At 37.6% G+C, this 24,060-nt stretch overlaps 1 protein-coding gene, 1 long non-coding RNA gene and 1 other non-coding gene across 12 annotated transcripts in view; all 3 read left to right on the top strand.

Moving 5' to 3' along the window:
* Positions 1 to 24,060, top strand: part of Lingo2 (leucine rich repeat and Ig domain containing 2) — a 1,322,423-nt gene that overhangs the window by 312,137 nt on the left and 986,226 nt on the right. The window lies entirely within an intron of this gene.
* The window catches only part of LOC134478958 (uncharacterized), a 38,645-nt gene continuing 29,671 nt past the window's right edge, over positions 15,087 to 24,060 (top strand). The window contains exon 1 of the long non-coding RNA XR_010051781.1: positions 15,087 to 24,060. This exon is cut by the window's right edge and continues 23,974 nt beyond it. This is a non-coding gene — a long non-coding RNA (uncharacterized LOC134478958).
* Mir873 (microRNA 873) lies at positions 23,356 to 23,432 on the top strand. Its single transcript, NR_032297.1, has one exon. It is a non-coding gene; the product is annotated as a microRNA 873 (primary transcript).

Here is a 24,060-nt window from a genome sequence, read left to right as displayed (position 1 = left end):
GGAACTAAAGGCTCAATATTCTTCATAAACACTTACATTAACAGTACACAAACATATATGCATATGTATATGTATATATGTGTGTGTGTGTGTGTGTCTAGTAGTTTTCACTACCACAGAAATGATATATTATTTTAAGAGAAAATTAATTTTAAATTGTCAATTCACTGATCTTTAGGACTTTAAAAATCACATGCTCTGTAACATTCCAGGCAGAGTCCCTTCGTTTTAGATCTTGTCACATGGGAACTTATTAGAAAAACAGATATGAATTTACCACTGACTGATTCAGAAATTATGGGTGACTTGGGTATTTTTTTTTATTAACTTGAGTATTTCTTATATACATTTCGAGTGTTATTCCCTTTCCCGGTTTCCGGGCAAACATCCCCCTCCCCCCTCCCCTTCCTTATGGGTGTTCCCCTCCCAACCCTCCCCCCATTGCCGCCCTCCCCCCATAGACTAGTTCACTGGGGGTTCAGTCTTAGCAGGACCCAGGGCTTCCCCTTCCACTGGTGCTCTTACTAGGATATTCATTGCTACCTATGGGGTCAGAGTCCAGGGTCAGTCCATGTATAGTCTTTAGGTAGTGGCTTAGTCCCTGGAAGCTCTGGTTGCTTGGCATTGTTGTACTTTTGGGGTCTCGAGCCCCTTCAAGCTCTTCCAGTTCATTCTCTGATTCCTTCAATAGAGGACCTATTCTCAGTTCAGTGGTTTGCTGCTGGCATTCGCCTCTGTATTTGCTGTATACTGGCTGTGTCTCTCAGGAGCGATCTACATCCGGCTCCTGTCAGTCTGCACTTCTTTGCTTCATCCATCTTGTCTAATTGGGTGGCTGTATATGTATGGGCCACAAGTGGGGCAGGCTCTGAATGGGTGTTCCTTCAGTCTCTGTTTTAATCTTTGCCTCTCCCTTCCCTGCCAAGAGTATTCTTTTTCCTCATTTAAAGAAGGAGTGAAGCATATTTTAAATTGTTACAAATGTTTTCAAATCTAAATTGAAGTTTGAGAACAAAGCCTGGTGTGTGTTCACAGTCTGGGCAGTATGCAGGAACTTCCTACATTCTCAGAGATTGTGAGAGTATTTAGGTTTGCTTGAATATTTAGTTATACATTATTTTCACTTGAAATTGTATAGAGAGTTTCTCTAAAATTAACATGGTTTTTAATCAATTTCCTTGAATAAGAGGATTTATTTTTGGGTTTTTTTTCTTCTCTACTTTGCTTAAAAGTATTTTCCAAATACCCTAATGTTAGGTGCTTCATATATAAATTTCATCATTATCTCATAGTGATGACTTACCAACTTATTTTGTAGCTCTGACAAACATCATTGTCATATATACGGCCCATAATATTATAGTGATAAAATTGTAATATTGTCTTTGTTCAAAAAATAACAAGATGCTTATGTAGTCTGGTTTGCTTTGTACTGTCTGGCCCCATTTGCTGGTGACACATCATGTGAAGCACATAGTGGGAAAGAAAAAGGAGTGGACACATGTTACCACCTCCTGGAGCCTTTCTCACTGTCCTTGCTAAGATTGCCAAGATTTATACTTCCCTTTCTTCTTGTAAGTGGTAACCAAAGAAAGGCTTCCCAATTCTTGATCTGCCTTGATCTAAATAATAAATTTTTAGTAACATAAAAATTCATTAAAAATCTAAATTGAATACTATTTATGTACATTACTTATGTCAGGGTTTGTCTCTAAAGAGTAAAATCCAATGAATAGTGAACAGAGATCTAGATCACATTTTGTATGACATTGCCATATTAGCAGTATGAGAAAACTGATACCTGACTATCAGTCACGGGAAAACACACATACACACACACACACACACACACACACACACACACACACACACACACACATACACACACATACATACACACACACACATACACACACACACACACACACACACACACACAGACAAAGACACACAAATCTAATAGTATACCCAAAGAAAGTCATTGTTTTTCGAACAATTTGATACAAAACTCATCGTTTATAGCATACCTTTTTATATTCTTTGAATACAGGAAGGAAATGTTGAGTCTTTTTTCTTAGGGATATCTTTCTGTTGTATCACTGTAACAATAATTAAACAATTAAAAATGTCTAAATTGCTGTGAGCAGTTATGTTCTGTTTACTGTCTTCTGCTGCCAGGCTTAAACAGAGGGAGGAGGAAGATTTGATAAAGAAGAATGGCTTCTGTATCTCTGAGACAAATCAGCCATAATGTGTGTATACTTTAGTGACCACTCCACACTTTTTTTTTGTAAACTCTTACAAATCTGTCTTGCTAGACAAGAGACATGGGCCACTATATTTCAAAAAATGCAAGTGGTAGAAGCTTGGGTGGATGAAACCAGCCAATACACATTCCTTTACAAATACTATAACTTATTCATTTCTCGGATTCATGACTTGTTAGTGTCAAGCTTAGCATTTGTAAATGTACAAGAAGATTCAAGAGCTTTATGTATTTGCTAAAAAGGGTTTTAGGAGTTCACCCTGAGATTATCTTACACTTTGATGCTGACTAAAATTGTGGCCTCTTCTGATAACCTGAAAAAATGACTTCTAGTCTCAGTTATTTTTCAAGATTATAAAAAAAGAAAGAAAGAGGCAACTGAAGATTTCACCATGAAAGACAAGTTGCATTACATTTTAGAATTTCCTTTGCATACACAATTACATTTCTTGTTGCTTATTCTCCCTGAATTCTCATGTAATAAATGGTTTCCTGAGGCGTAGTTTGTTCTATAAAGAACTCTTTCACTCTTGTGTGTATATGTGTGTGGTGTGTGTTTTGTGTGTGTGTGTGTGTTACATACATGTTTATACATGTGCATGGACTTGTATTCATCAATACTGAAAATTGTAAAAACCAGAGGTTGAGGCAGAATGGTTTTCCAGAGCTGCTCAAGTTTATCTTTGAGACAGTGTTTCTCATTACACACTGATCTCATCGTCATCTTTAGACTAGTTTCCAGAGCACAATGGGAAACTTCCTATCTCCATTTCCATTCTTGGTTTTGATGTAGGAATTGTGGATTCAAACTCAGGTCCTCATTCTTACTCATTCTTATATGGTAAGCTTTAAGACCAAGGTTTCCCCTTACCTCCTCATTTCTTTAATTTAAATATAAAAAGCACTTCTTCATTTTGTCCCATGTGTCTCTGTGTGTGTGTGTGTGTGTGTGTGTGTGTGTGTGCATGCACCTGTGTGTACACAAAGATGCATAAACACACAGGAAAAGGAGTACATATGGAATCCGAAAGACCTCTAAACAAGAGGTGGTGATTCAATTTTCTTAACTCTACATGAAATTTTACATACTTGGATTTCTTCAAAGGCATTTTACACAAGAGATGTTGCTAAAATTTTAAAGAAGTTACATTTTTTGAACTTATTTACAAAAATGGTGGGGAAATATGTAGCAGTCAGATATCATAAATAGAAACTTAACTCTTACCACAAAAATTCATAAAATTAAAATTTCAGGATCCAATAGCATGAAATTGTTCTCAATGTTTTTTTTTTCTTTCTTTTTTCCCCCATCTTTATTAACTTGGGTATTTCTTATTTACATTTCGATTGTTATTCCCTTTCCTGGTTTCAGGGCCAACATCCTCCTAACCCTTCCCCCTCCTTCGTTGTTCCCCTCCCATCCACCCCCCATTACCACCCTCCCCACAACAATCACATTCACTGGGGGTTCAGTCTTGGCAGGACCAGGGGCTTCCCCTTCCACTGGTGCTCTTACTAGGCTATTCATTGCTACCTATGCAGTTGGAGCCCAGAATCAGTCCATGTATAATCTTAGGTTAGTGGCTTAGTCCCCGGAACCTCTGATTGGTTGGCATTGTTATTCATATGGGGTCTCAAGCCCCTGGAAGCTCTTTCAGTCCTTTCTAAGATTCCTTCAACAGGGGGTCATGTTCTCAGTTCAGTGGTTTGCTGCTGGCATTCGCCTCTGTATTTGCTGTATTCTGTCTGTGTCTCTCAGGAGATATTTACATCAGGTTCCTGTCAGCCTGCACTTCTTTGCTTCATCCATCTTATCTAGTTTGGTGGCTGTATATGTATGGGCCACATGTGGGCTGTCCTCAATGTTTTAAGACTCAACTTCCAGGTCAAAACTTATACTTAAGAATATTTAAATACACATTGCATAACCTATTTCTTATGACTTCAGTTAGTGGTCCTATTTATTTTATTCACACAAAAATATGCTATAGAGGTGTACATTAGACAGAGGTATTCTAACAAAACATTTATGTTAGCTAAGGAAAAAGAGAATGTGATTCGTATGCTGCAAAATGGAGGCAATGAAGCAAACATTCTGTTTTGTGTTATTTGAACTCTTGGTTTTAGATACTGCATCTACATACTTATATTCCCTATGCAATTAAAATTGTGTTTATTGTGCTAACTCTCATATTCCTAGGACCTAGTGTTTTAAATCTTAGCACTTTTGTGCATTTCAAATACTAAGTTCTCCATAAATGTGGTAGTTATTTTTCAGTTCCTATTCAAACATTTACCCACTGCATATCATTCACCGTCACTTACTCTAAATCTACAGGCTCATCCATCCATGATCATGCACATGGAATATTTCATATTACTTAGCTATGCATTTTTAAAAATAAAGGGCACCATATTTGGAGAATTTAATCAAATGGGGGAAATTAGAGTATTTCAGTAAATCATCTGAAGAAACTTTCTTTCACTTAGTATTCCTTCACTTAACAACTGAGCCATGACTTGACAGTAATAAATTCTCTTTTATTGCATACTTACTTACACAACTGTATATTAAATATAATTTGTCATGGTTAGTCTTTCATTCATTTTACAATATTATTCTTAAAATGATACTGAAAACACTTTCCTAGTGTCTGAAAAATATGTTTGGTACTATTTGCTTTAAAATGAGCATTTTCTCTCTCTCTCTCTTTTTTTTTTTGTTTTTGTTTCTAGGAACCACAAAATTCACTTTAGAGGTATTGTGGAAACACCTTAAAAAATACTAACTGTCACCATCTACTGAAAAGTGTTGGGTTGAGAAAACTCACTTCAAATATAGAAGCTTAAAAATGAGAGCTTTATTTTTCTGAGCATTCAGTAAGGCGGTCAGTTCGGAATCTCAACCATGTCCCCAGAGGGAGGTCTTGTAAAAATTTTTAAAGGTTGGGAACACAAAGCAAGGGAGAAGTAGGAAGAAGCTGCAGTATTTTGCCATTATATTTTGACATTATGAGTTAAGTGAGGGAATACTTTTGGAGACTGGGCTATCCAGGGTTCCTAGCTTCATGGTCGCTGATTCATTCTCTTAGACCTCAAGTCCAAAGCTCAGAGTGAGAAGGGGACAGAGAAACAGATAGGTGCATGTAGTGAATAAGAGCATAACAGGCAAATTGGTTATATATTTTTGAAACATATGCATCTTGATTTGGATAACATCATTTTCTACAGATCAGTTAACAATTTAACAAAGCATGTGGGGAGTGGGATAGGTATTTGTCCTTAGGACTGGAAAGATGAACTTGCTTTATCTTGCTAGCGAGATGGAGAAGTTGTCCTTGCAGTGACCAGACTCAACCACCTCCTAACAATTTGTCCTTGAGATATTTGGTTGCACACAACTGTTTACAACAGAAACTCTTCAGCTAGAGAAATCCCTAGCCCAGCAACCTTGAATTTAGTTAGCTTCTCTCTATGATTGTATGGAGACCTAAAGCAAAATGGTAATACTTGGGTGAGCTTCTTTTGCTTATTCCAAACAAAAGAGAGTGTTTACTTTGATGAGATTGACTGTTCTAGTTTGTAAAAATCAGCAACCTCAGATTGCAGAGACAGATTCCATCCTTGTCTGTGTCCACACTCACTGAGACTTGCCAAATCTCTTCTGCTCAGTTTCCTCAACAATCATTCCTGATATTCGGTACAGTCAATGCAGCCACATACACCACTAAGTATGACAGAAGGATATGAGAGAGTTGGCAATGGTTTACCAAGTCAAAACCAATCATTACTGTGATCACCTTTTGTTAGACCCATCCCCACATGCACACTAATCTCAAAAATCCTAAAGGTTTGACAATATGGCTCTAAAGAGAGGGAAGCAGGCTGTAGATTATGTAATTACCACAATATAGCTAGGATGCTTTGACATAAAACATACACTACCTGTTCTAAACGTGGCATACATTATAGGATCACCTTAGGAAGGCCAAAATATGATAGCAGGCTATGTGTGTAATATAAGCAGAAACTCAAGGAGAAGATACAAGATACAATTTAAACTGTCATGTGAGTAGAAAAATAATGGTTCAAATATTAGCCTTATTTTTCATCTCTCTTCTCTCATTATTTCCTTTTTATTTGGTTATTTATTTATATTTCAAATATTAATCCCCTTCCCAGTTTCTCTTCCACAAACCCCCAATTCCTTACCCTTTCCTCTGCTTCTGTAAGGATGCTCCCCAATCCACCGACCCACTCCTGCCTCAGCACCCTAGCATTCCCCTACACTGGAATATCGGGCCTCCACAGGAAGAAGGAGCTACCCTCCCACTGGTGCCAGATAAGGAAATCTTTTTCTACAAATAGAGCATGGGTCCCTGCATGTGTACTCTTTGGTTGGTGGTTTAGTACCTGGGAGACTGGGGGTGGGGGGATGTCTGGTTGGTTGATATTGTTGTTCTTCCTATGGGTTGCTAAACCCTTCAGCTCCTTCAGACCATCCTCCAACTTCATCACTGAGGTCCACATGCTAAGTTCAATGGTCAGCTTCAATCACCTGCACCTGTATTGGTCAGGCTCCGCCTGAACCTCTCAGGGAACAGCTATACCAGACTCCTGTCAGCAAGTGCTTCGTGCTATCAGCAGTAGTGTCTGGGTTTGGTGTGTGCAGATGGGATAGACCCCTAGGTGGGGGAGTCGCCGGATGACCTTTCCTTCAGTCTCTGCTCTACTGTTTATCCCTGAATTTCCTTTGACAGGAGAAATTCTGGGTTAACATTTTTGAGATGGGTGTCCCTCAATCAAGGGCCATGCCTATCCACTGGATATGGTCTCTACAGATTCACTCTCCCCTTTTTCGGGCTACTTTGACTAATGTCATCCATGTTGGGTCCTGGGAAACTGTTGTGTCCGTGGCATCTGGGACTTTCTAGTGGCTACTCTCAGATTCCCATTTCCCACTGCTATATACCTCTGTTCAAGTTCCTGACCCTCTGTATTTCTCCTCATCTCCTCCTGCATCTTATCTGCCCCCAATTTTCTGTCACTCTCTTTTCTCATTCTCAGATCCCTCTCTTCTCTACTTCCAGTGATTATTTTCTTCCCTCTTCTGAGTAGGACTGAAGCATCCACACTTGGTCTTACTTCTTTTTGGGTTTTATATGGTCTGTGAATTGTATCATGGGTATTCTGTAATTTTTTGGCTAATGTCAACTTATCAGTGAGTACATGCAATGTGTGTTCTTTTGTAACTGGGTTACCTCTCTCAGGGTGATATTTTCTAATTCCATGCATTTGCTTGCAAATTTCATGAAGACATTGTTCTTAGTACCTGAGTAGTACTGCATTGTTTAATGCACCATTTTCTGTATCCTTTTCTCTGGTGAGATACATCTGGGTAGTTTCCAGCTTCTGTGTAGGATAAATAAGGCTGCTATGAACATAGTGGAGTATGTGTCCATGTTATATGTTAGAACACATTTTGTGTAAATCCTGAGGAGTCAGGTAGTACTATGTACAGTTTTCTGAGGAACTCCTGGACTGATTTCCAGAGTGGTTGTACCAGCTTGCATTTCCATCATGCAAGGAGAAATGTTCCTCTTTTTCCACATACTTGCCAGCATCTGCTGTTTCCTCAGTTTTTGATCTTAGCCATTCTGACTGGTGTGAAGTAGAATCTCGGGTTATTTTGATATGCAGTTCTCTGTTCACTAAGTATGTTGAACATTTCTTTAGATGCTTTTCATACGTTCAGTATTCCTCAGTTGAGAATTCTTTGTTTATCTCTGTAACCCATTTTTAATAGGGTTTTTTTTTTGGTTCTTGAGAGTCTAACTTCTTGAGTCCTTTGTATATTTTGGATATTATCCCCTTTATGGGATATAGGGTTGGTAAAGATATTTTCCCAATATGTAGGTTGGAATTTTATCATATAGAGAGGAGTGTTCCTTTTTCTCCACATCCTTGCAGTATCTACTGTCACTTGAGTTTTTAGTCTAAGCTATTCTGACTGGTGTGAGGTGGTTTCTCAGGATCATTTTGATTTGCATTTATCTGATTACTAAGGATGGTGAACATTTCTTTAGGTGCTTTGCAGACATTCAGTATTCCTCTGTTGAGAATTATTTGTTTAACTCTGTACCCCATTTTTTAATATGATTATTTGAATCTCTGGAGTCAACCTTCTTGAGTTCTTTGTATATATAAGATATTAGCCCTCTATCAGATGTAGAATTGGTGGACTACATGAAATTCTTAGACCTATGGATGGAACTAGAAAATATCATCCTGAGTAAGTTAACCAAGTCACAAAAGAACACAAATGTATGTACTTACTAATAAGTGAATATTAGCCCCAAAGCTTTGTCCTAAGAAAAATTTCACAGATCATATGAAGCTCAAGAAGAAGGAAGACCAAAAATGTGGATGTTTCAGTCCTTCTTATAAAGGAGAACAAAATACTCTCAGGAGTAAATACCAGAACAAAGAGTGGAACAGGGACTGAAGAAAAGGTCATCCAGTGACCGCCTCACCTGGGAATCCATCCCATATGCAGTCACCTTACCCAGTCACTATTGCTGATGTCAAGAAGTCCTTGCTGACAGGAGCCAGATATGGGTGTCTTCTGAGAGTCTGTGCCAGGGCCCTATTGATACAGATGAGGATGGTTACAGCTAACCATTGGCCTGAACAAGGGGACCCCAATGGAGGAATTAGAGAAAAGACCACTGAAGGAGCAGAAGGGGTTCGCAACACCATAGGAAGACCAACAATATCAAACAACTAAACCCCACCAGAGCTCCCACAGACTAAACCACTAACAAATGAATATACATGGAGGGTACTCCAGTCATATATGTGGCATAGGATAGCATTGTCTAGCATCAATGGGAGGAAAAGCTCTTGGTCTTGTGAAGGCTTGTTTCCCCAGTGTAGGGTAATGCCAGGGCACTGAGGTTGGAGTAAGTGTGTAGGAATGGGAGCATCCTCATAAAAGCAGGGGTAGGAGTAGGGGGTATGGAATTGGGTGAAGGGGGATAACGTTTTAAATGTAAATACATAAAATATCCCTGAAAAATAAGATTATTGAAGTAAATAAATAAATAATAAGTATTTTTACTTTTTCTCCTGTTCGTCATTTTCCTTCAGCATTTTCTTTATCATTTACCCAACCAGTATGTTTGAATGTATATTTTCTATAAAATACTTCTTCCTGTAAATTTATTAGGATGGAAATATTCAGGTTTCACATGATCTGTGTGCTTAGATCACTGTTGCATCTGTCAAATTATAGTCATGTCTATGGCCAAATTCATAAAACAGGACATTCTTTTGTGTGAATTAGTGTGCCTTAGTAGATGCCTTCCGGTGATGCATTTTCTCATATATACCAGGAGAGAAATTTGATAAGAAATAAAAGCAATTAACTTTATAACACTACATCAACAGATGGAGTTCTTTCATGTATCCTTGATGTTGAAGGCCAAGCCACTAGCACTTGTTTATTGTCTTGCTTAATTTTGTTCTGAGATCAAAAATCAGTGGAGCATGGTGGTTTAAATACTACATTTGTTCTTTTCAAATGTAGGAAGCAGCAATTGCATGCTTGCCCACTCAATAATCACCGTTCTGCATACTGAAACACAACTCCTACCAGTGTTTGGATGAAGAAATAAAAAAAAAAACTGATTATAGTACTATAGAATTGCTTTATTCTCGGCTCATCGTTGGAATGATAGAATATGAAATGCATAGAAAAGTCCATTGATTTTTTTTCCTTAAGCTGGAGCATTACTGTATAAATTCAAGGTAAACTCTAGGTATGCTGTGATATAAATGGTGTGTCGAAGTAGCATTTCTCTTCATTAAAATAAGTGCCACATTTGCATGCCCTGCTGTGCAGAGATTGCTACATAAAACTACATCTGTCAGCGTAGAATAATAATATGTGCATCCACTTTGCAAAATGACAGAAAAACATCATATAGACACATAATTTGAGAAATGGTATTATCTGGAAAGATGGAGATAATCTAGTCAGACCCAGATACAAGTTTATAGTGGTATAGTTATTTGTTATTCCTGCCCATTCACTTATCGAGAAAAGTGAAAATGAAATTTAACCCAAAGCATCTATTTGCCAAAGGACAACAACTTGACTAAAACACAAAGAATAAAAAGGGCATTAAAAATACAGGCTACCATTTCCTTGACTTTTTAGGTTTTTGTTTCTTTATTAGCTTTGTTTTGTTTATTTATTTTGTATTATTTATTTTGCATTACTGCGTAGTCGAGGTTTAAAGACATTCTTGGTCAAACCCATTTAATCCTATTTTTCAAATAATTGACATAATTTTTTACTGCATATTTTATTTATTTACATTTCAAATGTTATCCCCTTTCCAGGTTTCTCCTCAGGAAACCTCCTATCCTATTCTGCTTCTATGAGGGTGCTCTCCCACCCACCTGCCCACTCCCACCTCCCTGCCCTGGCATTTCCCTACACTGGGGCATCAAGCCTTCCCAGGACCAAGGGACTCTCCTCCAGTGGATGTCCCACCAGGCCATCCTCTGCTACATATGCAGCTGGAGCCAATGGTCTGTCCATGTTTACTCTTCAGGTGGTGGTTTAGTCCCTGGGAGCTCTGGTTGGTTGGTATTGCTGTTCTTATGAGGTTGCAAACCCCTTCAGCTCCTTTCATCCATTAACTCCTCCACTGGGGACACTGTGTTCAGTCTGATGGCTGGCTGTGAGCACCTGCCTCTCTATTTGTCTGAAAGAATGTTTTAATAGTCTACATTTCATTTAAAACTAAATATTCATATAGCACTCTCTACACTGTACTTTGATAACCATCAATTACGTACTAACTGTTGTGTGAGTACTCCTACCAGGGTGTGAATTAGGGTGTTTGAAGAAAACTTGCGTGTCTAGCCGCACTCCTTCCACCATGTCCATCTTAGTGTTGAGGCTCTCATTGCAAGGCTTGGTGGCCTGCTTTCTTACCACTGAAACATCGAACTAATGTAAAATTGCCATATTTATTTATTTGTTTATTTATTTACTTATTTATTTATTTTTGCACTCCAAATTTTATCCCCCTCCCAGTCTACCTTCCAACTGTCCCATATCCAAACCTACTTCCCCCAACCCCTCCCATCTCCACGAGGATGTGCCAAACCTACCTACCCGACCAGACCTCTGAAGTCCCTTGGGCCTCCAGTCTCTTGAGGGCTAATTAGGTGCATCCTCTTTAATGAACCCAGACCGGGAGTCCTCTGCTGTATGTGTTGGCGCCCTCATCTCAGCTGGTGTATGCTTCCTGGTTGCTGATCCTTGTCTGAGAGATCTCACGGGTCCTGTTTACTTAAGACTGTTGATCCTTTTACAGGGTTGCCTCCTATTCACCTTCCTTCAGCTTTTCCCTAATTCAACCAGAGGGATCAGCAGCTTCTGTTCATTGGTTGGGTGCACATATCTGCATTTGACTCTTTCAGCTGCTTTTTTGGGTCTTTTGGAAGGCGGTCCTGATACGTCCCTTTTTGTGAGTGCGCTATAGACTCAATAATGGTGTCAGGTCTTGCGGCCTTTTCCCTTGAGCTGGATTCCACTTTGGACCTGTTGCTGGGCCTTCTTTTCCTCAGGCTCTTCTCCATTTCTATCACTGCATTTCTTTCAGTCAAGAAGAAATAAGTGTCAGAGTTTGACTGTGGGATAGCAACCCCATCTCTCAACTGATTCCCTGTCTTTCTGCTGGAGGTAGTCTCAAAAAGTACCCCCTCCACACTGTTGGGCATTTCATCTAGGGTAACCCCCACTTTGAGTGCTGAGAGTCTCTCACTTCCCAGGTCTCTGGTACATTCTGGAGGTTCCTCCCAAACTTCTTCATCCCAAGATAGCCTCACCCAATACCAGAACATACTTCTGTCTCCTCCAAGCCCCAAGCCCTATCTCTCCCTCTCTCCATTGTTCTTGCTTTCTTCTTCCTCCCAAGTGGGATCGAGGCATCCTTCCTTAGACCCTTCAGCTTTTTAGTTTCTGTGAACTGTATCTTGGGTATTCTGTACTTTTTGGGGGTTGGGTTAATATTCACTTATTAATGAGAACATACCATGCATGTCCTCTTGGGTCTGAGTTACCTCTCTCAGGATATTTTCCAATTCCATCCATTTGTCAGCAAACTCAGGATGACCTCATTCTTCATATCTGAGTAGTAAGTATTCCATTGTGTAAATGAGCCACATTTTCTGTATCTATTATTCTCTTGTGTGGGACATCAGAGTTGTTTCCAACTTCTAGCTATCACAAACAAGGCTGCTATGATCATAGTGGAACATATATGACCCTGTGCCATGGTAGGGCATCTTTTGGGTATATTCCCAAGAGTGATATTGCTGGGTCTTTAGGTAGATTTTTTTCCAATTTTCTGAGGTACCTCCAAATGATTGTAATCACTTCCTATCTTGTGTTCTCTGTATTTCAACAATACATATATCAGTCTTCACAATATATTTATAATATCACTTCTCTTTTTCCAAATCTTATTTTTATGAATTATCTATTTTGCCCTGAATACAAGCAACATAGAGTTTTCATTCCAGAAAGTGAAGTAAGTGCCATCCAATATGGTGTTGGTTTTCTTTTTACCCAGAACCACTTTTTACATTAGGGAGATATAGTTCATATTAAAGAGATAATCAGTCTTATAAAATTTGATGTTCTTTTTACAACAGCTCATTTCCACTACAATAAAATGAAATTGACTTTTAAGAGGATGCACAAGAGGTCACCAGATAGCTGTTCCACCATTGTGAGTGGACCTTCCTTTCTTAGCAGTTATTTATAGGCCATTTGGCACAAAACAGCCATTGGTTGCTTAATGATGAGGTTAAATGAATCATTATTTATCAATTGGTTCTGTCACTGAGCAGAATCTTAGAGTTTCTCTATGTAACCCAGATGATTGATGTCAGTGCCTCTTGATGTAATCAAGAGTCAAGGAAAACACAGTCAATACAAGGCTGCTGCTGGTATCACACAACCAATTATTTTACAGTAAGATTTTCTTACCAATTTTTTTTCACTGTGAGTGACTGTGTGTGTGTGTGTGTGTGTGTGTGTGTGTGTGTGTGTGTAAGGCTCACAAGTATTAAGGCATGTCTGAGCACAACTTTTGGAATCTGGTTTTCTTTGAACGTGTAAGACCTGGTTGGGATTTCAAATTCACGTCATCGGGCTGAACAGAAAGTACCCATAAATGCTGAGCACCAGCCCTCCCTATATTTTGTGATATAAACATACTATTTCTATTGATCAGCATTCTAACTACTTGCCAATAAAATTACAAAATAACTTTACTATTTTAACCCATGCTAATTTCTGTTCCAGCCTAGCTTTATGTGTGGGAGAGAGCATGACATTATATGCTTATGTAGGATGGCATTCATGGGTTTACATGAGGAGGTCACAGGTCAATACTTTGTATCTTCGACAACTCTCCTAATCTTTTAAATCATAGTTTCCATTCAATATGTTTTGATCCTATTTCCTACTCCCCATGATCTATTAGATTTCTCCCTACCTCCCTAACCAATCTTGTTTTGTCTTTCCCTCCTAAAACAAAGCAAAGGAGAACAAAAAGAACAAAAACCAAAACCAAGACTGATGTACATATAAATTCACAGAATGTGATAGCATGGACAAGACCTGTACTGGTTCAAGGAAGACAAAATTCCAGCACTTATAAGTGGAGTAAAAGTCATGTCTTACCTAGATGCCTTACTGTTAAGGCAGGATCTCTCCTGCTTGCCATCTTCTACCATTTTTACAAGATTCTCTGGCTAACAAACTCTCCCTAGAGTTCTCCTATGTCTGTCCAAGACCTAGGTTACAGCTACAAACCATCACACAGATTTTACATGGATTCTGGGGATCTGAACTCAGGTCCTCATAAATGAGCAGGAAACACTTTACCAACTAAGTTATCTGTCAATTTTAACCACACCATTACTTTGATGATAAAATAATTCATTTGTTATTTTTTTCATATTAACATTTATTTGAATTATACATATTCATGACATAGTGTGGATATTTTATACATTTGGTCAATCTACTAACATACCTTTCACTTACTAAACATACCACGCCATCCAAACAGAGTGGAGTTACATGCCAGTTTCTGTATAGCCAGAAAGGAATATTGTCTGCAATATCCTCTGTAGAACAGTTCTGAACAACCAATTATGCTTTTATTAATATGCTTGTTCTAGTCTACTTTGTACTCTGAAAGCTAAAGTAAATTATGTCCTGCTGTTAATAGAGAGGAATCTCATTGCACAATGTTGTTAAGTACAGGTAGGTGAGAGGCAAATCTGTTTTAACAAAGTCATCTTTAAAAGACCCTTGGATGAAGCAAAGAAGTGCAGACCGACAGGAGCCGGATGTAGATCGCTCCTGAGAGACACAGCCAGAATACAGCAAATACAGAGGCGAATGCCAGCAGCAAACCACTGAACTGAGAATAGGTCCCCTATTGAAGGAATCAGAGAAAGAACTGGAAGAGCTTGAAGGGGCTCGAGACCCCAAAAGTACAACAATGCCAAGCAACCAGAGCCTCCAGGGACTAAGCCACTACCTAAAGACTATACATGGACTGACCCTGGGCTCTGACCCCATAGGTAGCAATGAATATACTAGTAAGAGCACCAGTGGAAGGGGAAGCCCTGGGTCCTGCTAAGACTGAACCCCCAGTGAACTAGTCTATGGGGGGAGGGCGGCAATGGTGGGAGGGTTGGGAGGGGAACACCCATAAGGAAGGGGAGGGGGGAGGGGGATGTTTGCCCGGAAACCGGGAAAGGGAATAACACTCGAAATGTATATAAGAAATACTCAAGTTAATAAAAAAAAAAAAAAAGAAAAAAAAAAAGAAAATAAAAGACCCTTCTTATCAAATGTCTTCTTGTTCCCAATAAGTACACCTATTGATGTTCTCAAAAATTAGTTACACTTTCAGAAAGCTTTGTCTTGGTGATGTTGAGTTTTCTGTCATTTTTCCTCGCTTCCTAAAATTGCTCTTGTTTCTGTCTTCAGTATGTCACAGGGGGGAGGAATATATTTTTCCCAGGGTATGTATATGGGTAGACAGCAATACAAAGCCAGGTAATGATATTCTTTATATCCCTAAGTTATTTTATGTATGTCTTTTATTGATAAAATATGGTAGCCATGATTTAACACATAAGAAAACTGTGAATTGTAAAAAAAAATTCATCAGGGGATCAGATGCAAACTTCGCTCTCCCCAAACCAGTGTTTCTGCTGAACCAAATGATCTTCTGGGTAATCGCTTTATTGTACAGTTTTTAATTCATTATTAGTCTTTACAGCACTTGAGTATAAAGACTAAAATTTTACTCTTACTAAGAAATAACAATGAAGGCTTAGAAGCAAATTGTTATATAATTGTGTGCCAACATTCTCAGTATGATATTTCCTGCTCACATTCTAGTTGACATCTTGTGCATAAATAGTCACATCTGTCTTGGATCTGAAGCAGTGAGACATATGATAAAATCCATGACAGATCTTGGAAAATATTCTCATTTAATACAGGAACAGAAAAATCTGAACTGAAATAAAGCCTCACACAACACATGGACACCGATTACCAGATAAATATATAATTTTATTTTTTGGAGTTGAATGTAAGAGAAGTATCCCAAATTGTACTGACTTTTTATGTGAGTGACATGATCACCAGCAAACTCACCTGTCTTGAGATTAAGTCTGTTCTCCACAGAAACAGTGGTTTCCTTCAGCTTCCATATCATATTCTGGAGCAGATCATCTATGTCTTTGCTCAAGAGCTTCATTTGAAAATGTTTCTGCTTTCTATAAAATTTTATAAAACAGGTAACTTATTCTTGTACTATTTTCTTTTTGTCTTTATGAACACTTAATATTAGAAATTAATGTAAATTGTATCGATACTTTATGTTGACAAGACACACATTGAACTAGAGCTTAGATAATTCCTAAAATTACAGTAGCCTCTAAATTATGTGTAAATCTTTGACAGTCATTTATAAATTTTTAATGTCCCAAACTGATACTCAATGTCAAACCGTATGTGACGGGATACATTACTAAATTTACCAGATATTATATCCATTTTTCTTTATTTGTAATTATTTGAAACTGTTGTAAAATTATTTAAAAAAATGTTGTCTTTTATCCTGCACTAGATCCAGCACCATAGTGACCCAAGATATCTGGTAGATATCTTCATCTCAGTCAGCAAAGACTCTCTCCTGCTCTGCTCTATCCCATATCACACTGATGGCTTCTCTCTGAGCCTGGTAGCAATCTCTCTACCCATCTAATTCCCAAGGCATTTCTGCCCACCATGCCAGAAATATACATCCCAATTCTGTGATGGCTTAGTGTCTCTGGCTGCCACATAATCTCCTAAACTTAAATCACCACATGAAAGAACACACACCTCTGATCCAATTGATAAGATATAATTGCCCACCTAAACATACAAAGCCCTATACACATCTATCTCTTAAGAATATTCATAACAACCTATAAATGTACAGAGCGAAATCTTAACAACATCCTTCCTGTTCTCTCTGCTGCTTCTCCTGCTTCATCCAGACTCCTCCTCTCTCTAAACCTTTTCTCCCACCCATCCTTCCATCTCGTCCAGTGACAGGCCTTGTTCTTTCTTGTACCTGCCTTTACCTGTATAACATTCTATATGAAACCATATTTTACATTACAAATATGTGTTATTTTAATTACAAAGATTTGGAAAACTGTAGTATAAGCTTCATCTTTCAAAATAAGAAAATACCCAAAACCCTACAAATTATTTATTTCTTAACAAATATTGCAAAATATTGACATGCTGAATATTCATTGCAAAATTACAATTCTTTTATACATAAAATTAAGTTTTTATTAAATTAAAATTCTAACAAAATATAATGACAACATCAAAAGTATCCATTTTGTGATATTAGGTTGAGGAAATTCCTGAAAATAATGAAACTCAGCCTCACCAGATCATAATTAATAGACTTAATTATATCTATATATTAAAACCTATATTCTCAAATTTCATAAGCAGAAAAAAACTTAAAGAAATGTATGAACCTAATATTTGTAATGGATAGGACACATTTTTGATATCTTTAATAATGATAAAAATAGTTTCTAAAAGAAATCAAAAGTGATTATTAATAATGACACATGGTTCTAGTTCCTCAATTTGTTGCTAATATAAAATAGATTTCTGGTATAGGCAAAGAAAATTGAAAGATTTAATAGTTTCAAACTAATATTAAATAATTTTAAAGGTATTCTCTGTAAATAAATGTTATTACATTAGCCTATTCATAGGCTGTGTACATAGCATGTTGGAATAGCCCTTGCTACTATGGAAAATATGGAACAATGAATTGCGGCCTCACCTCTTTGAACTCAGGATACTATTATATTCCTCTTCTTTATAGCTGGAAAGATGGCTTAGAGGGTGAGAGGGCTTGCTATTCTTCCAAGGTGGCTGAATCTGCTGATACTCACCTGTAATATCAGCTATCAGCTCTAGGTCTGATGCTCTCTTCTGCTCACCTCTCAAACACACACACACACACACACACACACACACACAAGCACACACACACACACAGAAGCACACACACACACAAGCACACACACACACACAGACACTATACTAAATGAAACAAAGAATAAAAATACATTTAATAATTATGACTCTTCTCCTGGTTTCCAGAATTCCAGTAAAAGTATCTTGACAGATGTGTAATTATTATTCAAGCATAAAAGATACGTTTTGAACTCAGATCTATTTTAACCATTCCTCCCCTTCTTGTAGGCCACATAAGTTAATATAAAAAAGAAAATAAATATCACCTTGGTGTTTCCTAAAATCTACTTTCGTTATTCAAAGATTATGTTCATAAATTAGTATAAATTAGCATAAAATGATTATCAATGAAAGGGGTAATTACATTAAAAGTATGGTAAATTGGAAGAATTTTAGACTATAAAACTCTTCAAAATGATACATTCTACTCCTTTAAATATTGTACAGCATTTGCATTATCTGGAAGAAATTGCATTGTGCCTAAGAAATACCTACATTATTGTATTATTTCTGGTTATTTTCCTCACTATGTACTTACAAATTATATGAGTATTCTCTAGATAATGTATTTCTGTAATGAAAAGTTGCAAAAAGTTAATTGTCAAACAGTGATAATGGTGTCAAAGAGTGGTATCTCTTATTAAGAAATGCAGGAATGGCGTGCTGCTTCATTATTCTAAATAACATTTCTAGTTCACTTTGAACAGTTTCCTCGGAAGAAAGAAACCCGGTCAATCTTGAGATGCCACAGTTCCTGCCGGTGATGATAGCATCACAATTTCATAAATGCAGTCATTTAGGTATAATTTGACTGATATTCTGTAGAGATTTTTCTTAGGAATTCATTTCCATATTAAAGGTTTTGGCATTAATGTATAAATTTAGCACCAGAGCTGTGACATCCAATTTATACCATCTTCCATTTTTCAGCCTCAATAATGCTGAGGAGAATAACAGGCAACCACTATGAAATAGTTATAGCATCATTTGTAACATTATTTGAAAATACAGGATTAAAACTCAATTTAAACACATTGGCATGCATATGCAGAGTACACAATGGATGAATAACTCCATCTGACATTTAGATCCCTTCCTGGATTATAACATTTTTTATTTAATGTCTTGAACATTTTTAACGTATGTGGTCCAGTTATGTGCATTTTACAAATAAGCTAAATATTTTTGTTTTGTTTCGTTTTGTTTTAAGACAGGGTATCTTTAGAACAGCCCTGGCTGTCTTGCAACTGATTTCATAGACAGGTTGACCTTGAACTCAAAGAGATCTGCCTGACCGTACCTGTTGAATGGTAGAATTAAAGTTGTGCACTGCATGATCCTGCCCAATCCTACATTAATTTATTTTTTATTTTAATTTTAGATTTTACTCAATCACTTTACCTTGCACTTGTTGTCCTGGTCACCCCTTTCCAGAATCCTTTCCCCATCTTATCTCCCTTTTTCCTCTGAGTGGGTGCAGATCCCTAGTGTAAAACCCCCACAACTTGGCACTTCAAGTCTCTGCAAAACTAGGTGTTTCTGGTCCCACTGAGGCCAGACAAGGCAGCCAAGCTAGAACACATCCCACTCACAGGCAACAGCTTTTGGAATAGCCCTTCTTTAAGTTGTTTGGGATTCACATGAAGGTCACTTATGCTACATATGAACGGGGAGGCTTAGGTCCAACCTTCATGTATGATTTTTGGTTGGTGGGTCATATCTGAGAACCACTAGGGTCCAGGTAAGTTGACTCTGTTAGTTGGTCTTCCTGTGGAATTCCTCTCCCATCTGGGGCCTACGATCCTTCCTCCTATTCCTCCATATGTGTCCCCAGGCTTGATCCACTCTTCAGGTGTGGATTTCTTCATCTATCTGAGTCAGCCTCTGGCTAGAGCCCCTCAGAGGACAATATGCTCCTGTCTGTGTAGTTCCGGAGTCTTGGGTTTGATGAGAGTGGAAGGAGAGAGAGAGAATGGAAGCCCCCTTGGGATAGCAAGCTACTGAGGGTCCTAAGCTAAACTATTAATGCAAAAGCTATGAGGGAAATGATTACATCACACTGATTTTGCATTTAACTTACTCCGTGAAAAGCATTTCAATAAAGATTCTCTGAGTTTCTAATTCATTACTTACATAAAATAAATATTTCATATACTGTTCGACATCAGAGATGATGTGTTAGATGGTGAAAACTTTACTGATATGAAAATTAATTTAAAACAATGTGTGTTCCCTCTGCCTCCCTTTTCCTCAAAGAGAAAAGTTGTGATATACTACTAATCTGCATAGGCTGTTTTAGGCACTCTTAAATTTTGAATAGGAACTTTATTTATGTGCAAATAGGCTGTATAGTAGATGATTTTTATGTGTTGGTATTTATCATTTTATTATAAAATAGTTTGTATATCTGTATGGTTATAAAATCATATAGTTTGCCTTGCTATTATGTACCTGTATATACTAGGGGAGGTGGAAAAAAATGTAGGTGTCCTGTGTCTTCAATTTCACTATTCCTTTTAGACAGGGTCTTTCCCTCAAGCTGGGCTTCATGTTATTAGGTTGGAAGCCAAAAATTGCAGCTGTCCTCCTGGCCCATATTGGAGCTGGGTTTACAGGCCTGTTCTAGGTGACTAGCTTGTTACAGGGATGCTAAAACTCAAATCCAGTCCTCCTCAGAGTGAAGCAAACAATCTTTTTTTATTGGATATTTTTTATTTACATTTCAAATGTTATTCCCTTTCCTGGTTTCCTGGACATAAGCCTCCTATTCTCTCCCTTTCCCCTTCTATAAAGGTGTTCCCCTCCCCATCCACTCCCCTTCCTGCACTCTTAACTACAAGCCATTTCTCTAACCCGTCCCAGTTTTAATGTTGGAAGCAGGATTTAATGACATACCTTACAAAGGACCAGAACTTAGTTTTGTCTCAGCCCTTTGTGTACAAATCATGGATAGTGCCATGAGCAATGAGATTCACTTATTTTCCTATAGTCAAATATCAAGGGAGTGATTAAGTGGAAGTAATTCTAATTCCTGCTCAGTGAAGAAGCAAAGATGAGATCTACTGCCCTTTAAGGCAGAGATAAAGACAGAGACCTGGGAAACACAGCTCTAAATGAGATGTCTCCATTAAATCCCTCCCCTCAGAGCTCAGGGAATTCTGAAGAAAGTATGAGGCAGAAAGGATAGAGAACTCCAGGAGAACAAGACCCTCTAAACCACAGGAACAAAGCTCATAAGAGCTCACAGAGCCTGAAGCAACAAGCAAAGGGCGTCTATGGGTCTTTCCCAGAGGTCCTCTGAATATTTATTATAGCTTTCAGGTTAGTATTTTTATTGAAATCCTGAATGTGTGAATGAGTGAGTATCTGATACTTGTGCCTGCTCTTGGTCTCTTCTGTTGGCTTTCAGTGTCAAATTTTGATATGAAGGTTTTTGTTTTATATTTTTATATTTTATTTTGTTATGTCTTGTTGTTATCTTATAGAAACCTGTTCTTTTCTAATGAGAGACATAAAGGGATTAGATCCAGATGGGAGTGAAAGTAGGAAGAACTGAAAGGAGTAGAGGGAAATTAAACTGAAACCAAGATATAGTATATGAGAATTGAAATTAATGAAACTGGGAAGTTTTTCAATTGTTCATTGTAAAAACATAATAAAAAAACTTTAAAAATCTTTTTCTCCCTGCCCTCTCTCCTTGTCTCTCCCACTCTCCCTCCCTCCTTCTCTCTCCCTCCTCTCTCTTTGTCTCTTCCACTCTTAACCTCCCTGCTGCCTTCACTCACTAGCTCACTCCCTCACTCCCTCACTCCCTCACTCCCTCCCTCCCTCACTCACTTCCTCCCTCTCTCTCCCCAACCCCTCTCTCTTTCCAAAACTCTCTACCATATGCTATTTTCATCTGGCTAATCACTTTGGCGGTGTCACCTTGTTGGCCTGTCTTCATTGTTGCTTTCTTTCACATCTAGCTATGAGTGGAATTCATGGCAGTTTCTGTTTCTTGTATAAGTGTGTTTCTACTTAGAATGAGATTATAAGGCGTCCCATTTATGTGAAGACATATTATCAGTCCCTTGATAGTAAAAAGTGGCAGATCATATATATATATATATATATATATTAAAAAACAAAACAAAACAGCAACAAAAAAATAAAATATCATTGAATATTTGAATTAATTCAACATACTCTTAGAAAGGAATTAATGACATTACTTGTTAAATCATCGACAGACTCTGTTTTATTAATAACATAGCAACATAGATTTATCCTGCCAATATGTATTTGGTGTCAAGCATATTCATCCATAATATTTTACCACACTGCATATTTATAACATGGTAAGTTATTAGGAGCTGTATGTATATGTATCAGGGGCACTTCTATGCATGACTGAGTGGCATTTTATGGAAAGATGGATACTACAGTTTCCTTTTTGCATTTGAACAAACCACTGGAGGTATAATTTCATGCAACTTCAATTTTCTAGAAAAACTGTCCACAGTGACATGTGGTCATGAGCAAATCTTCACCTGGGTGTTTGTCACCAAGCCTTGGTCAACAATTGGTCTGTCATCTTAATGATACATTTACAGTCTAAGATCTGCTAGGGAAAATAAACTTAAGCAAGGTAGTTCACTGTTAGAAGACAGCAAAAAGGCAACATATTTACTTTTATATGATTATAATAACTGACATTTTGGCTAATAAACTGAGATTCTAGTAATTAGGTTTTCAAGATAATAATGACTGCTAAGCCCAATGCATTTTGTTTGTTTCCTGTACTTGTAAGAGAAGATGAAATTTCTAGCCATATATTTCATGTATATATAATTTATTTCTGGGTGTTTCCAGTCATTACCTTGGAAGATATGTTTGTACTAATAATGAAAACTGAAGTAAAGTAGCCCAAACACTAAATTCAGGAATAAGAAAGCAGAAACCTCCAAACTGTAAAAGGTTCATCCTGGCAATTTTGCTGGAATTTGTCTGTGGGCAGACTAGAATTAAGATCTCTACGTTTCTGTCCCTGGATTTTTTTCCATTTTTTCATGAAGTCAAATGCAACACATTGTCCTGAAATGCACTGCCTCCTTGGACAATGAAGACCAATTATTGAAAATAATCTGGATGGATGGCCAACAACATTGCCATAGAGTCAAGAAACTATTCATCCTCGTATCCTCAAGACAACATCAACGACTAGCATAGACTTTGCTGAGCTAAGATCTGTTGACCATAGAAACAGGAGTCACCAATGGCTTGGATTTTCACTATACCTGATTTCAATGAATCACTAACGCCACTAAAACATGGCAGACGCTACAGCAGCAACTGGTCACTGTATTCAATTGAATTCGTGGAAATGCCAGCATCTTCTTATGAACAACGAACACCTGCTTAAAATCAGTTTGTGTGCATTTGCAGGAACTTGTGAGTCTCCTATTGAAAATGGACAGGAGACTGACAAGTTCCCGGGAACACCCACAAATCTTCCTACTCATTTCTACCACCTTGCCATGGACAGCACTCTGTGACTGGTGTTTACCACGGTTTCAGTTGCTCTGGAACCCAACTTTATATTTGAGTTATTCATAGAAAATTATTTTTGAAAACAAGAGGAATTATACCTAGGAAAAAATTAACTCCACAACACACCATTGATTCCATTTTTATTAAATCATTTTCTCTGAATTTGAATTTCGACAAGGAAAGGCATTTTTTCTTAAACACAGTCCTAATAGTATGTTTGTAAGCTGAACATTTTGTCAGAGCCAAGTTGAATTATTCCTTTTTGTATTACTTCTCATGAATAATTTAGTAATCTGACTGCCAATATTTATATGAAAGGTTTAATAGAAATAGTAGGAAAAGAATAATATTAAAATGTATATGTCAACATATCTTAACATTCTCCAGTTTTTCTAGTTATGTTCAGTCAGAACTTTATAGGCATATAAACATATTTTAATGAGATATCATTACTTATGTTTAGGTACATGTGTATTGCCAAATCATGTAATTGCTCTTTCATTTTAAGAATACCCAATAAATATATTTAGTGCCACCATTTATATCACAAACCAATTCTTAAGCTTCTTGATGAAGCCTCCCTTAA

This window comes from Rattus norvegicus, chromosome 5 (genome assembly GCF_036323735.1).
Source record: "Rattus norvegicus strain BN/NHsdMcwi chromosome 5, GRCr8, whole genome shotgun sequence".
NCBI lineage: Eukaryota > Metazoa > Chordata > Mammalia > Rodentia > Muridae > Rattus > Rattus norvegicus.
Note: the sequence above shows the minus strand (reverse complement) of the source record. Positions and strands in the feature narration are given on the sequence as shown.